The following is a 5,911-nucleotide window of genomic DNA, read 5'->3' as shown; positions in this document are numbered from 1 at the left end:
ACTCCAACAGATTTGTTAAACAGGATCTACCTCTCCTAAATCCATGCTGGCTATCCCTCAAAATGTTATTTGAGTCCAGGTAATCTACCATTTTCTCTTTGATTATAGCCTCCATAACTTTACCAGTTATACAAGTTAGACTGATTGGCCTATAGTTTGACAAATTACTTCTATCCCCTTTTTTGAAAACGGGCGTTATGTTGGCATGCTTCCAATCAGAAGGTACCACACCTTCAGATAAGGATTTTTGAAACAGTAAAGTTAAGGGTCGGCAAATAATTTCCCTCATCTCTTTTAACACTATAGGTAAGATGCCATCAGGGCCCTGTGATTTATTTATTTTGAGCTTAGCTAGGCTTTGGAAAACATCAGCTTCAGTTATATATATATTAGTTATAGACGATGTTGGATTAGTAATAAGAACTGGTAAGTTACTAGTGTCCTCAACAGTGAATACCCGTGCAAAACTATCATTGAACTCATTTACTATGTCAATGTCGTTTTCAATTATAAGACCCTTGAAGAGCAAAGGGCAACTGTTGGAGTGCCAAGACAGTTCCCCTTGGTGGAAATGCCAAACCCCAGAGACTACGGGATGGTACAGGTGCAGAGGAAATGGGATCTAAGTGAACTGAAGGAGGTGGTCAACAGTCTGCCAGACCCAAACCAAGTGGGAGGGGCCCGTTTCTGGGATGAAGTCCTTGCATTGGATGGAATTTACCAACCCAGTGGAAGGGAATGGGAACAAGTTCTCCGGAGGAAGCTGAAAGGTGACTGGGCCACAGTGAACGCTGATTTTGGAGGAAATGCCATGAACTTCACCTGGTATCATGTCCCATGTAACCATACGCCCGTGTAACACAGCTCCGGGGCCCTGGATCTCAAAACCGGCGCGCGCTGCCTCCACTTCAGCACCGCTAATCCGGGTGCCCTCCTCCACGATATTCCCCAGCTCCTTCAGTTCCACCGGATGCCAGGACACGACTTAGACTCCCGAAGATGCCACTCGTCATACCCGCTGTCGTCGACACCACTCAAACAGCCCCTCCGCGTCTCTGTCTTCCGCTGCAGACCGAGATGGCGTCCGGCGTATGCACACCAGGCTGCCCGCCACGCTCTCCGCTTGGGGTGGGGCAGCCCCAATAATCCCCAACTCCAACACAAAGAAAAAAAACAACAGACTTTCGTCCTGCAAAAACGAAGCCGGGCTCCAACTATACTAGCCGCGATTCCTTGTAAAAAAACTTCACGTGACTCTGCTTCCACTTCGCCCAACCGACCTTTTTTTTTACCGCTCCCCTCACTACCAGAGACTCGCCCAGCAACGCTACTCATTGGATAGGCTAAGGCATGACCGCATGATCCAGCGAGCCCAGAGACTAGCAGGAAAACTTTAAAATAAAAACTACGGATCTTTATATCCGCTACACAATATTGGCAGTATGATCCAATTTCGATTTCGCCATATTTACCCTGAAATTTCTGCACGAATTCGCCACCACACCACATATATATAGTATACTATAATATAATTTACCCAAACAACAGATCCCTTATGTTGCTTGCTCATATACATTTAATTTCTGTCTGTCTTTGCCATTTCAAAACCATGTTGTGACTCTTGGGTGACTTTAATATAAGCTATTGGAGCTGTAATAATTTCCGTTTTACAATATCTTGATTAATGTGGAAGATCGTAATTTAACATACATAGGATGATAATAAAGAATGTTTGCTTTCTTATTTGTCGGTCGCGGTAAGCAACTGCAACGCCCCGCATACCCATCGGACAGCTACAGCGATTCTGAGCAATATTGCCAGTATGATCCAATTTCGATTTCGCCGTTTTTACCCTGAAATTTCTGCCTGAAAGCACTCGCTCACTATTTGGAGCGAGCCAGCCTTAAAGGGCCCAGATCGCATTACTGATGGTACCACATATTGTTCTAGTCTAAGTGGGACAGAAAACCTACTGGATAGTAGCTCTCCAGGACTGGAGTTAGAGACCCCTGCTATAGAGTGTCATTTCTAAATCTTAATGTGTTATTCAACAGGGCATCAGGTAAGTAAGTAAGTAAGTAAGTTTAATTTATATAGCACATTTAAACAGTGAAAACTGACCAAAGTGCTGTACAATGTCAAACTAAAACTACAACTAAATTTAAATAAAGACAGCAAGCATAAAATGCTAAAAGCATTACAGTAAACACAAACGAGAACTACCTGCATAGAAAGACGTGGACACAGTGCAACATGATAGCATGACACAATAAAAAAATATATATATATTACATACATAAAAAGCAAAAGCAAGATGAAAAATAAAAATAAAAAATAAAAAAAATAAATAAATTAAAAAAAAAACTAAGAAGCAAAGGCCAAAGAGTACAAATAAGTCTTTAGTCTGGATTTAAAAATTGTGATCGTGGGTGCAGATCTAATATCTGGAGGCAAACCATTCCAAAGACGTGGAGCTGCCACGGCAAAAGCACGGTCCCCTTTGTTTTTGTGGCGGGACCGAGCAACATGAAGGAAACCTTTATCAAAAGATCTGAGGAACCTGGGTGGAAATAAAGGTGGAAATAAAGATCAAGCAACAAGTTTCAAAATCAAGGTACAGGTGCATTATGTGTCTCAAAATGTGACTGTATGTATGTGATATAGCTGGTTACCTGCAAGAGATGATGGGCAGCTTGACCTCAACTAGCATCAGCAGCAGATGGAATGGAACAAAACCTATGGAGCACAGTTCAAAGAAATAGGAGATATTTAGCTACTCAAAAAAACTCTAACACTGCTGCAAAAATGAGAATCTGAATTTGAAATGAACAAGTAAGAAACTGAAAAAAGGGGGAAAAATACACTTAATGTTTCACCTAATAGATAAAATACAATTGAAATCTAAATAAACATATTTGTTCAAACACTATCAAAATTAAATCTAAAAAATATTTTATGCTAACACTAGCAAACATTTAACTAAACGAAGTTTGCTGATTTATCCAAAAACCGTGTAAACAGGGTCCCATCAACTGGGCCTACTAAGTTTGAGCAACTTTAAGTAACGTTTGCATGCTAACCAGATAAATGAACTGGAAGACACAAACAGGCTGGAAATGAGCTTAGATAATATTTACTGCCAAGTTGGTGACACTGAACCCAAAATTAGAATTTTACGCAGACGTACAAAAATATTGCCCGCATCTCATTGCACATAACATCCACTCGAACGGAGATATTCACCAATTTTGAGAACAGGCTTTCACCACAATCGCCAATTCTTACTTTAAGCCTACTTTCGCATTAGTTATGTTTTTTAATCGCATGGATGGAACTATCACCTATATGTCAATCTTAATATAGTTTTATAATGCACTTACCAAGAACCACAAGCAGGTCTTCACTGGTTATTGTGTGACTCTTCAGTTACCTCTTACTGAGGCACGTACACGCGCATCTGCGAGATTTAAAAAAGCGCGGGTCCGGTCTGCGCTGCTGCTCCGGATCAGATACGGACCTTTCTGACGGACTGTCAGTCAGAGCTTGCGGACAAATATGCTGCAAAGATGGCGCAGAGGTGCATAGTGAGTGTGACTGCTACGCGAATCTAGTGATTCGAAAACGGATCCGGCACAGAGGGAATTGCTGTCTGGGACACCACCTCACCAGCCTGGAACTGCCGGGTGGCGCAGACTCCCTTCCCCTTCCCCGCAATGTCCATCACCACAAGTCCCTTCCACTTCTGGTTGTGGATGAGCTCCTGGATGTGGCTAGAGTCCACGGCAGTGTCCACCGAACCCACTGGTCTCCAGTCCTTCAGAACGCTGGCCGCGCTGGGAACGTTACTTTTCCAGCCTTGGTTCCTGATCCAAGCGTCGACCCGGGACTCGGTGGGCTGCCGTCTGCCAAAGTGTGCTGTCAAGAACAAAGTAAATTGTTGTTAGTTAAGAAGCCTATGTAGATAGGACCGTTTCACAGTAAAAAATGTCATTAGTGCTACAAACAATACTCACACAAGACATGCCGTACGCGCATCCTCATCTGGGCCTTCAGTCAGCGCTCATAGAGCTGCCGCTGAAACCGGCCCGACGCTGTCTTGTCTGGGATGTCGCCATCCAGGGTCACGGGGTGGGTCCGAAGGAGCTGATCGAACGCTGCCTGGATATCCATCTGTTGGTTGGATGCCGGGGCAGCATCCCGTGCGGCACCACGGGCAGAACAGCTGGGTCCTTCCTCTGCGGAGTCAGCGCTGAGATAAAAATTAAAAAATTAAAAAAAAAAAAACCACAAAAGTTTAAGGTTAGTGTTCAGTGGTGAGGGCTTTGGTTGTGTGTCTTGATGTTGGTAAGTGTGTTGACAAACAGAAAACATGCCTACCTTGAGTCACCTGCCAGCTTCTTCAGCAGCTAACTGGCCAGCACCACATTCCGCGACTGCTTCATCCGGTAGTGCTCGTCAGCTGTCGCAGTGGAATGAGTGAGATAATCGGCCACCAAGGACTTCTCTTGGTCCGTCAATTCCTTGGTGGCCGTCTCAAAGATGCGCTGGGCCGTCTGGTAGGTGACTGGATCCAGCTTGTATCTAAAATACAAAAATACATTTATTAATACGTCTCACACAACACCTGACAACATGTATGTAGAACATATTATAGGGGGAATTAATCATGATGATCAGCTCACTTTTGGTGCAGCCGGTTGAGGTCACTCGAAGCGTTGAACACCGGCCTGCCTGCGGTGGAGATGAAGAACCGTTCGTCTCCTCCCAGGTCATCCGGTGTCGTCCGGCTCCTCTTGGAGCTCAGGAGCTGTGGCCGTACCTGGGTGAAGTAGATGTCGAACCACTGTTGGCAGAGGAAAACAGATTAAATCGCTGCTCTTGAAATAAACTATGAAATAAATCTTATCAAACTTGATATACTTACCGTCTCCTCCTCAGAGGATAATGCAAACGTGGCCACTTGCTGCGCCGACGTCTTGTGTTCCTTCACCACAATCACCGTATGGTCGGCCTCGGACGTGCTCCTGGTGATCCACTCCTGGACCTACACAATACAATGATGTCCCACTGATAAATAAGAGTATCGGCAAAGAGGAAAAGTGAAGACAAAAAGAATACAACACTTACGGTCATGTGCTCCACCACGCCTGGTGGCTGGAGATGCTTCAGAATGACCGTGGCCTCCAGGTAGTAGAGGACAAGGCAGCACTCTGCACACTCCAGGGGCATCTCCTCTGGATACACCTTGACACCAAGATTCAAGAGATTTATTTGTTACATACATTACAACATGCAGTGAAATGTATCTCTGTGTCACCCTTATTTGGCTGTGCAAAAATAGAAATAGAAGAGAAAAAAAGAAAAAAGGTAAGAAGTAGGAGTAAAAAGAGAAATTACATTATATAAATACTATGGAACCAAGATATAATCTAAAATATACAGTGCAATATATACAACCTAAAATCAAGAATCTAAAATACAGTGCAAAAATCTGAATATAGTGCAAATGTGTAGTATTTGTGCATTCAGTGCAAACATACATAGTGTACAGAAAGGCCAGAGTTAGTTTAAATTGAGAAGCCTTATGGCTTGGGGGAAAAAACTCTTCCTGAATCTCTCAGTCCTGGACATCAGGCAACGGAACCGTCTGCCTGAGTTCAGCCTGCAGAATAGGCAGTTTGCGGGGTGTGAGGAGTCCTTAATTATCTTGGTACCTCTGGACCTGCAGTGTTTATTGTAGGTGTCCAGCAGGGAGGGCAGAGGAACTGGAACTAAATGGTCTAGCCCAACCCCTGAAAAACAACCCCATACCATTACCCCTCTTCCATCAAACTTGGCACAATCCAGTCAGGCAGGTAACGTTTTCCTGGCATCTGCCAAACCCAGACTCATCCATCAGATTGCCAGACAG

Source organism: Paramormyrops kingsleyae, chromosome 25, assembly GCF_048594095.1.
Source record: "Paramormyrops kingsleyae isolate MSU_618 chromosome 25, PKINGS_0.4, whole genome shotgun sequence".
Lineage (NCBI taxonomy): Eukaryota > Metazoa > Chordata > Actinopteri > Osteoglossiformes > Mormyridae > Paramormyrops > Paramormyrops kingsleyae.
This window is presented reverse-complemented; position numbering follows the sequence as displayed.